The sequence below is a fragment of the Balaenoptera acutorostrata genome, chromosome 11, assembly GCF_949987535.1.
Source record: "Balaenoptera acutorostrata chromosome 11, mBalAcu1.1, whole genome shotgun sequence".
Lineage (NCBI taxonomy): Eukaryota > Metazoa > Chordata > Mammalia > Artiodactyla > Balaenopteridae > Balaenoptera > Balaenoptera acutorostrata.
Window position 1 is genome coordinate 52,387,045 of NC_080074.1, and position 11,522 is coordinate 52,398,566.

At 39.2% G+C, this 11,522-nt stretch overlaps 1 long non-coding RNA gene across 2 annotated transcripts in view; it reads left to right on the plus strand.

Moving 5' to 3' along the window:
- LOC130709171 (uncharacterized) overlaps window positions 1-9,552 on the plus strand; it is a 111,176-nt gene extending 101,624 nt beyond the window's left edge. Inside the window, exon 3 of one of the 2 annotated variants that reach the window (XR_009009641.1) lies at window positions 9,417-9,552. This is a non-coding gene — a long non-coding RNA (uncharacterized LOC130709171). Of the gene's footprint in view, window positions 1-7,740; window positions 8,178-9,416 lie in introns of those variants that run through there. The other variant, XR_009009642.1, reaches the window with a different exon arrangement.
- The last annotated feature ends 1,970 nt before the right edge of the window (window positions 9,553-11,522 follow it).

The window sequence follows — 11,522 nt, forward strand, 5'->3', positions numbered from 1 at the left end:
AAACTACAATGAGGTATCATCTCACACCGGTCAGAATGGCCATCATCAAAAAATCTACAAACAATAAATGCTGGAGAGGGTGTGGAGAAAAGGGAACACTCTTGCACTGTTGGTGGGAATGTAAATTGATACAGCCACTATGGAGAACAGTATGGAGGTTCCTTAAAAAACTAAAAATAGAACTACCATACGACCCAGCAATCCCACTACTGGGCATATACCCTGAGAAAACCATAATTCAAAAAGAGTCATGTACCAAAATGTTCATTGCAGCTCTATTTACAATAGCCAGGACATGGAAGCAACCTAAGTGTCCATCATCGGATGAATGGATAAAGAAGATGTGGCACATATATACAATGGAGTATTACTCAGCCATAAAAAGAAATGAAATGGAGGTATTTGTAATGAGGTGGATGGAGTTAGAGTCTGTCATACAAAGTGAAGTAAGTCAGAAAGAGAAAAACAAATACAGTATGCTAACACATATATATGGAATCCAAGGGAAAAAAAAAAGGTCATGAAGAACCTAGTGGCAAGATGGGAATAAAGACACAGACCTACTAAAGAATGGACTTGAGGATATGGGGAGGGGGAGAGGTGAGATGTGACAGGGTGAGAGAGTGTCATGGACATATATACACTACCAAATATAAGATAGATAGCTAGTGGGAAGCAGCCACATAGCACAGGGAGATCAGCTCGGTGCTTTGTGACCGCCTGGGGGTTGGGATGGGGAGGGTGGGAGGGAGGGAGATGCGGGAGGGAGGAGATATGGGAACGTGTGTATATGTGTAGCTGATTCACTTTGTTATAAAGCAGAAACTAACACACCACTGTGAAGCAATTATACTTCAATAAAGATGTTTAAAAAAAAAAAAAAAAGATGTTGGGGTCAGCCTACAAACACTGAGCCCTTTATGGGACACCAAAACTCAGACTTGGAGTAAATAATGATCAGAAAACAACTCTCCAACCCTAACCTCTAGCCCTATATCCCTCCCCTTACTGTCCTCCCTATGCAGTGGAAATTGAATACAAACTTTATATCATCAACTCAAGATGAAATCATCCCCTTACCACTTTACTAACTTACTTACATTTTAACATCTTTGACATCTTACAATCAATGGTCTCTTATAATCAGTGTTGGCCAGGTAGAAGTCCTGACATAATCGTCATTGCTTTTGTTCCCATAACCTTGAACTTGGTTGACATTTTGGAAACATGACTGGATAACTGCAACCCTTCAATATTTAAGTCAACAAACTGTTAAAAGATAATTTGAGGAAGAAACATGGATTCTGGCTGTTGTCTGAAAACCTTCCTTTGATCTGGTGAGATCAAGCAATAACCAGCATTTGCAGAAATGGGTGTCTATGACTTGAAGGAAAATCCCATAGAGAATAGTGGGAGCACTCTTGTGCAGCAAACACAACATTTTGATAGCACAGAGAGCAACACTGTGTGTGGAGAAAAATTCTGAATCAAAAAATGATGGAAAGAGTTAACTCGGGATGAAGGCTTTAGGAATAACTTATGGTTATTTTCCTCATATTTTTCTTTGTATATGTGCATTAGAGCAAAATATGTTAAAGAAAAATCTATCTAAATAAGCTTAAATGAACTCTTTCAATAAAAGCAAAGTAAAAATTATAAGTTACAACTCCCTTCCCCAACTTTGTGCCATTTTAACTGGCAGTACTTTTCTTTTTAAATTATACCTGATATGTTGGTTAGTCTTATAATCAGTGTTATCTCAGATTTGATGAAATAGAAACACATTCTATTCTTCGTGGAGGGAAAAGAAAAGAGGGAGGCAGTGGATATAGAGGAAAAGGAGAGATTTCTCTGTGACTAGGAGGACTTTTCTATTGCTTCTTGCTATGTAGAGGTCCAAAGCTGAAACTAGCCACTGGTTCAGTCTAAAGATAGCAGACTAGAACTTTGCACAGGATTAAAACAAGCGTGTCAAACACCTTCAAAGTAAGAAAATATAAGGAGGAGGCAAACCAGTGTTATTTATTTTACGACCTTTCTGTTGACCATCAACACTTGGTATTCCTGCAACGTGTTTCTTGGCAATTTGCAGCTATAGGCTGATGGACCTTTGATCCTGTGAGTCTGATAGTTTGTTTTTACTTCCACTTTCCATTTCTACAAAAAATGAAGCCAACCAGTGACTCCTGTAAGAACGAAGTCAAGCTGTTGACTGTTGAGAAATAACTGTAGTCCTCTGCTTCTGCCACTAGACAGTGTACTCTCTCTATATTCAAGGCACTGACAATGCTGTATTTCCTTAACCCTGAGAAACTGGGTATCTAATAGAAGAGGTAGCCTTATAAATAACTAAACACTAAAAGTGTAGATGGACTAGCCAATATTTACTACAGATCGTATCTGGGATGTACTCAGTGTCTTAAGTGCTTGTCTCCTCTGGATTTATTCCAAGAGTAAGAGAGAGAAGATTCCCAGGAGGAACATTGCATTCTTATGGCTCACTATTATTTCTTGGGAAATGAATGATCTAAATTGCAGATGAATTCATTGACTCTCCAAGCTGTAGGCACTAGCTCCCCCACTCACACCACAGGAATCCAAAAGCAGAACTCCCTTGTTTTCTGGAATGTTGGAAAAATAGGAAGAGATATGGAGCTCCTTATAGTTATTTTTGAAGTAAACAATTGACACATTTATTTATTTATTTTAAAATTATGGTCAATTGATTTTTAAAAATATTTATTTATTTATTTATGGCTGTGTTGGGTCTTCGTTTCTGTGCGAGGGCTTTCTCTAGTTGCGGCGAGCGGGGGCCACTCTTCATCGCGGTGCGCGGGTGTCTCACTATCGCGGCCTCTCTTGTTGCGGAGCACAGGCTCCAGATGCGCAGGCTCAGTAATTGTAGCTCACGGGCCTAGTTGCTCCGTGGCATGTGGGATCTTCCCAGACCAGGGCTCGAACCTGTGTCCCCTGCATTGGCAGGCAGATTCTCAACCACTGCACCACCAGGGAAGCCCCTGACACATATTTATAAATAGAAGTACTGAGGTATAATGGGAAGAATAAGGTTTTGATGCCAGATTTGGGTTAGCACCAAAACTGTGTGATCTTGGGCAGATTACCAAACCCCTCTGAGCCTGATTTCATAATCTGCAGCACGGGAAGGTTACAGGAGATAAATTAATCACTGGCTTGTAGTAGAAGCTCAATAAATGTTCATTTCTGTGAAAGAGAATGACTACTGGTATCATTACTTTATAAATCACCTCTTCTTAGAATGTGTGTTATTATAAATAATGCTACAATGAACATTTTTGTGCACAAATCTTTGTCTAATTCTCCAATTTTTTTTCTTAAAATATGTTTCGATCAGTTAAATCATGAGATCAAGGGTATAAACATTCTTAAAACAAATTATAACACATCCAAGCCTTTTCAGAAAGGTTATGTCTTTTTATTTTTATTTTATTTATTTTTGGCTGTGTTGGGTCTTCGTTGCTGCCCGCAGACTTTCTCTAGTTGTGGCGAGCAGGGGCTACTCTTTGTTGTGGTGCGTGGGCTTCTCATTGCGGTGGCTTCTCTAGTTGAGGAGCACCGACTCTAGGCACGCGGGCTCTAGAGCACAGGATCAGTAGTTGTGGTGCACGGGCTTATTGCCCTGAGGCATGTGGGATCTTTCTGGACCAGGGCTCAAACCTGTGTCCCCTGCATTGGCAGGCAGATTCTTATCAACTGCGTCACTAGGGCAGCCCAGAAAAGTTATGTTTTTTTACTGAATAGGAGAATGCCTTTCTCACCTATACGTCATGGGCATTACATTTAATTTTTCTTGTTTAATGGTATCTTTTATCTTACCTTTGTTTTAGTTAGCATTTTTTGATTACTTATGAAATTGAACTTTATTATTTATTAATTATTTGTATCAATAACACTTTTTCATGAAATACTGATTTGTGATGATTCATTTCTCATATAAGTTTTCATGCATACTAGAGTCTGATTCTGAATCAGCTATGTCTTCCATTGCTATGTCTTTCCAATCTTGTAACAATGTCACACTGTTTTAATTATCATAGCTTTACTCCAAATTTGAATATGTTTTGAAAAGCCTTAAGACCACTGAGCTCAAAAATAGCAAGGCATGGTAAGATGCTGGGGAAAAAGCAAAAAGAGAAAAAAGAGACCTAGACGGAGATAAAATGTTGGGATGCCTCAACAAACTTCCCAAAGACTTGCATAAGCCTTGAAATAAGATTTGGAAAGTCCCTTAAATCCATTATGGATCACGACAGAGATGAAAAAGATGGGTAGGGGGGTAGCTCTTCTCTGTACCCTGATCACAGCCTCAATGACCAGATGATAGGTGAAGAGTGGATCCCTTTGTGTATGCATTCAGTTTTCCAAATTGATTTTTTTATTCACCTGCAAATGAGATCACATCACTTTTTTGTTTGGAAATTTCCAATCACCTAACCATCACGTAAGAGTGAAAACTACACTTACAAGCCACTGAATGGCCTGGTCCTTGCTGGTCTATGCAGCCCTATCTCCCTCAAAGCCTTCCCCCTTCTGATGGCAGGAGAGGATCTGAATTCCCTGGGTAACCATCGCCCTTCCTTCTGTTCTCCTGATTTTTTTCCTCTGACAAATCCCCATAGTCCTTTACATTTCAGTTTAAATAGAATCTCCTTAATCAACTCTTTCCAGCCTCTTTCAGCTGCTCTCTTTTGTACTTTCTTCATCTTTCCATCACAGCAATGACTTTATTTTAAGGATAGACACTCCTTGGGGGCAATGACCATGTTGTTTCATCTTTGAATCCCTGGCATCTAGCATGGTTCCTGGCACAGAATGAGTGATTAATAAAAAGTTCTCAAATAAATGAGACCAGATCGGATCTCAGATGCCATGTAAGAGATACAGCCACTTTTTTTCCCCTCCTGAGAAATACTCCAGAGTTAGAAATGAAACACAACTCTGTACAAATTTTTTCAATGTTAGTCTTTTGAGTTTTTGAATTTGTTTATTTGCTATTGCCAGAAGGGCATACTTGAAGATTTTTCTCCATCCACCTTATTGAGGCATGTGTAATGATTACAAAGCTCTTTTTGTAGAGAGGAAGCACGTGGCTGGGATAAATGTGGCTAATCTGAAGAAGAGGAGCGATATCTCTGAAAAAGCACCGCCATCATCCAAAGAAGGGAACTCGCAGATCCGCCCACTCACTCATCCAAAACCAAGTAGGACAAAAACTATCAGCACCTCCTAACCACAAGACTAAATTATAAACTTCCAGCTGCCAAGCCTCGCTTCAGATATTGCTCTTATTTCTGGCTTTTCCAGAATTTTCCAGCTTTGACACACATCTCAATTTTAGTGCTAAACAATAAAGCACATCTTAAGGCCACAACTGAACAAAAACCCCTGCTGGCCTCAAAGTCCAGTGCTTCTGGGGACAATCCCTGGGAAGTGGGCTAGACAGGAAGCAAAGCTACCTCTCACTTTCACAAGTTGTAACAGCCTTCCAGATCGTGTCTGTGGTCAATGACTGACCAGAACTGGCCAGCCTCCAACAGGCTTGTTTAGACTACTTGATGAGTTGACACAAGCAACGACTCTTTCCAGTGCTATTAGTGTCTGAACATTAACGAGCAAGTGTTCAGGGAGACTATTAAAGAGAAAGGGCATTTTAATCTTTGTTTTGGAAGTGAGCCCTCCAAATAAACCCGTGGTGAGGGAACCCTTCTGAGCCAGTGACTGGATGGCAGCAGCGGTTGACAGGAGATGGGCTGAGTCATCGCTGCCCAAGGATCCTCCGCTCAGGGACCCGGAAGAAGGGAGGGGACCGCCCCAGCCCACCACCCTGAGAGAAAGAAAATGCTAAATACACCCTATGATGAATTGTCAGCACTCTGTCAGCAATACTATACGTTTAAATTCCAAGCCAATGGTTCACAAAGGAGTCCCTTATCTTTCCTAACTGCAAACTAAACAAACCTCCAGGAGAGAGGGTTTCTCACCTTACAAAGGAACCCTTGCAATTTAGAGACAGCTAGGATGGTATTTAAAATTATGGTTCTGGGAACTGGTGTGGTTCCCAGGTGTGTTACCCTGTCAATGACAATCTCAACTAAAAGTGTAGAGATGGTGGCAAGAATGTGACACATGAGGCTGTATCTGTCTCTAAGAGTGGGCATTCCAAGCCAAAACAAAGGCAAATGTTTCACGCGCGAAGGAGAAACATGTGCTGATCTTTGCTTCTTTTTTTCTTGTTCTTTTGTCAGCAAACACAAAAGCAGAGAATCATAAAACTTAGAATTTAAAGGGAACTTGGAGGTCTTCTGATCTAAGATCAGTCTGTTTTGCATATTATTAAGCTGGAGAGTTCAGCTAATGAGGGCTCTAATCGTACTTTTCATCAAATAGTAATAACCATTTAATTTTCTCCCTGGGGACTTATAAAACTAGAAAGAGAAAAGTTGAATATCTCTGCATCCATGAGTATGAATCAAGAATCGTTGGTAGGATCTATGACACTTCTACCGAGTACGCATCAGTGTTTATTTTTAATCATTCTTATGCAGAATTTCCAAACAGCAAGAAATTACTGACTATTCCACAAAATCTCTTTTCTTCCAACCATTCGGTTAACTGAGTCCATCATCAATTTGGTTTGTATAACAGGGGCTGAAATGAAAAACAAAGAGTTTTAACTTCAGACTCTCATATTTAATAAAAGTGTTTGAAAATGGGAGAGAGTGAGAAATAAAACCATCATATCATATTCAAGCTGAAGAAGATGAGAAATCGGACCTATCTATCCTTTCATTCTCCCCCTCCGTCACTGAGGAAACTATAAACACTGGATTGTGAGAGCCCACTCAAATAGTAATCTTGGAGAACAGAAAAAGAAACGAATGGTTACAGCCTCAATTATATTAGTGATTACAATCAGCACCTGCAAGCCTGCTGCAAATATTTCTATGTTGACAATGTTAGAAATGATGGAAGATATGCCTGGTGCCCATTTTCAAGATGAGGTATATATGCTGGTGATGACTTAAGGTTGTCATAGAAAGTAACCACAGCTGCCTTTTGCTTCATTTATCTGTTTCTTTCATGCACACTACATATTTTAGAAAGTAATTGCCTCTGTCTTATTCCAAGTTTGGAAGTAGAACTTTAAACCACCAGCCTCCTATTCAAATATATGTTTTTCACTTTGGTAGGCTGAATAATGGCCCCCCAAAATACCCAGGTCCTGATTCCTAGAAACTGTGAGAGGTACCTTGTATGATAAAAGAGACTTTGCAGATCTAAGTTCAGGTTCTTGAGATGGGGAGGTTATCCGGGATTATCTTGGTGGGTTCTAAATACAATCACAAGTATACTTATAAGGAGGAGACTTGATTATAAAGAAGAAGGAAAAGGTAATGTGACCACTGAAACAAAAGTCCAGACTGTTGACTTTGAAGATGGAGGAAGGGGTCATGAGCCAAGGAAAGCAAAGAGTGCAATTCCAGAAACTGGAAAAAGCAAGGAAACAGATTCTTCCTTAGAGCCTTCAAAGGGCATGAGCCCTGCTGACACCTTGGTTTCCACCCAGAAAAACCATTTTGGGCTTCCCAGCTTCCAGAACTGAAAGAGAATAAATTTCTCTTATTTTAGGTCACTGAGTTTGTGGTAATTTGTTACAGCAGCCATAGGAAACTAATACAGTCACCTTTCCTTATTAAACAGGCTTTGTGGGACTTCCCTGGTGGCACAGTGGTTAAGAATCCGCCTGCCAATGCAGGGGACACAGGCTCGAGCCCTGGTCCGGGAAGATCCCACATGCTGCTGAGCAACTAAGCCCGTGCGCCACAACTACTGAGCCTGTGTTCTACAGCCCGCGAGACACAACTACTGAGCCCGCGTGCCTAGAGCCCGTGCTCCACAACAAGAGAAGTCACCGCAATGAAGAGTAGCCCCCGCTCGCCGCAACTAGAGAAAGCTCGCACGCAGCAACAAAGACCCAATGCAGCCAAAAATTAAAAAAAAAAACAAAACAGGCTTTGTAAATCACTCACAAAATCAACATTTTTTTTCCCTTAGAATTATAGCTGATGTATATGGGAAACCTGGGCTGTTGAAGAAGTTGCATAATGCAACACGATAAATTGAAACACTCTGCCCCTTTAAAATTGGTCATCTTTGGAAAGACACTTTTGCTCAACTATTTTTTGGTTTGCAATTTATAGCTTGTATAACTCCAAATAAATATTATATATTTCTAAAATTAGTATATTTTTGACATAATTTTATTTAACCCTTCATTTCTATTACTCAATATTTAAATTTTCCAGTTTGGGCTTATTGTTCCTTTTAAAACAAATTGTCCTTTACAAAATATGTTATTTTCCCCCCCTTCTGAGAAATTAAATGAGAAATGGTGGCAGTCTATGTTGAAACATTTGTCCTTTAAATTATTTAAAAATCTCTGGAATAATCACATTTTAAACATCTGAAATGGCATAGGACCATTAAGGGTACGACTAGTAAGGAAGTGATTCTGGAGAGAGGAATTGTAGAGAGGTGACACTGATGATCTACATACTTCATTGTCAAGCCTGTTTTTGAGTATGGACCCTCTCCCTCCTGGCACACTAATATTTAGCTATGACACCTTTATGAAAATACTTTCACTGCTTGTCATACTTTTATGTGATCTCATTAATTCAACCAACACATGTTGATTAGTACCAGGCAATGTGCTAGATAACAGGGAGATAGTGTTAAAAGAAGACGCAGGTCCTTGCCCTCATGGAGCTTATATTCTCATCTCAAATCAAATTTAAATTCTTTATCACCAATCTTTAGCAAATCTCCAATGCTATGAATTTCTCTTTCCTTTCTATCCAAGGACATACCAGCTTCTCAATAAATTGGTAAAAGAAGTAATGCTCTCTACATATGAAGGGCTACAGAATTTATGGAGCTTGGAATCTCATGTAGAGAGCATACTCTTTTCCTTCCTTCTTGGATTTACAGTTATTCTCTTAGCCTCTCTACCCGACCTGTCTACCAATTCATCCTTACAGTTACCTCCCAAATAATCCTTCATCTGAGTGCACTTTGAAACCCAAGGAGGAGTCAAAAAGAAAAAAAGAAAAGGAAAGAAAAAACAAAAGGGGGGAAAAAAAGAAAGAAAACATTTGGGAAAAACAAACAAACAAAAAAACAACCCAAAGAGTCAACTTTTGGGAGTGTGAGTGAATGTGTTGGCCAGGACTTTATGAGGACAAGCCTATGAGATTTCAAGGCAAGAGAGACCAGAAACGAGAGAACTGCACATCTCTCCTATGGTTTGCTGCAGAATGCTATGTCATCAGTCCGTGGTAACAAGAGACATTAACTGAACACCTACTTTGCTGTAGGTACTGTGCTCAGCACTGGAGTTGAGATGAAGATTTCCCATCTTCAAGGAGCTCACAGACCATGAATTTAATGAGTACCTGCACGATAGTATTGTTTCCTCTTAATTACCATAACTCAAGAGGATGATAAAAGAGAAGATCACATGAATGTGTGAAATGGTAAGAAACTCTTTATGTCTCTTTATGCTTAGTGGATTGTAATAAGGCCCACATTAGCAGGGTCCAAATGTTATCAGCTGGTTATTAATCCCATTTTTATATCATTTGTTGTTTCTTGTCTTGGTGAAAAGTACTGCTCAGAACCAACCATCACCTGTGCTTTTCTGCTATGTTCATTGTGTAGTAATTTTACAAGTGAACATGAAATGGTGATGATGGTGGATGGGGAAGCATGGGTATTGGGAGTTGAAGTATCTATGTCACAATCCCAGTTCTGCTACTTGCTAACTCTGTGACTTCATACAGATTTCTTAATTTCTCCCTATCTTCATCTGTAAAGGTAGAGATAATATCTCTTCATAGTGATTTTTAAAAAAGGATCAAATGAGATAACACATAAGGAATATATCGAACCAAACCCAGGCACCATTGCCCTAGGTGGAGAGACAGGACATAATAGTGCCAGGTTGGAACTGAGTCACAACCACAAGCTGGGATTCTTTTAGAGAGGGCTGACATTCAGCTGATGGGCACTGGTTCTGCTAGAGTTGTCTTTTATAGCTGGGGTCCATTTTGGTTTGTTGGTGTTTGCACTAGACTGGCTATAAAATTTTCTGAATTTCACTCTTGCCTTGCAGGAAGCTCTTTCAAGGGTAAAACTACTTGTTAGTCTGTTGGCTCTAGAGCAGTTGAAACAACCTTATAGAGGTCAGTGCTCCCTTTTTATAATAATTCCCTTTATTATTCTAAAATAAAATAATTTTTTTATTATTCTGTACAAGAAATATAGAAAAATTAAGGAGGAAAAGTACAAATGGATACTCGAATAAACCTAGTGTTAGGGTAAGTAATAACAGTATATGTGTTTACCTATAATAATAAAAAGAAAACTAATCTTAATTTAAGTAAGGGGAAATGTTAAGAAGAAATACAGAGTCGAAGTGCAGAAAATGAAGTCCAATACTCTTACAAATGAGCAGGGTTCTGTTTATAAGTATAATATCAAAATGATTCCCAATTTATGACATGGATTAGGATAATAACACTATCTTACTAGACGTGTATTCGGTCTCTAGGATTTTAAAAGTCCTTGGAGGCTGTATTTTTTGATGGATGATGCAGAATACAAGGTTTGGGAAAGGGAACTATAGTTCAAGAGGTCGTTGAGAAGTTGTGTGGTGGTACACCTCTGGGGACAAGGTCAGAGTCAGACTGAAAAACAGCAAACATCCCCAGCCCAAATTAGCAAGTACTTCCAAAACATAATTTTCACAACATAGATTTCTTATTATATTGCCTCCAAATTTTTGAATATGAAATATTATAAACCAGCCCTTCTTTTTAATGGACCTCAATCTGATCTCTATGTTTTGCGTGTCTCTGCTCATACAACGTTTGAATGTTAAATTCATTAAAATACATCTCAGATATCTTTTATTACAATTTTTGGTGACATCTACAGATGTAGATGGAAACAGGTTTGTTGTATGGGCTGTTGAAGACCTTGAACAGCATGGTGATTGGTGACACGACTTCTCAAAATGACAAACAACACTTACTAACCTTCTAAACCAAACAAAGGACCTTCTTCCTTTGATTTGCATGGTCTGTTGCTTTGCTGGAAAGTCAGTGTCTATTAAAACTGTTCAAAAATTATATAAAGTAGCATTAGGTTTCAGGCTGAGATAATGATAAACAAATTTCTCACTTATTTGACTATTTGTTGGGATATTTAAAAGCTGTACGAAGCTCAGCTTCTTCATTGAGCAGACTGTCCCCTGCCCTGGGAGACCTCTAGCATGCCTGCTTCATCAACTGCTAGAAGTATACCCTAATCATTGTGAAAACAAAAAATACCTCCACAGATTTCCAAAATGCCCTCTAGGGGGAGGTACCACCTCTGTTGAGAATCAATGATCCAGATCTGTGAACTTGCAACTATGAGGA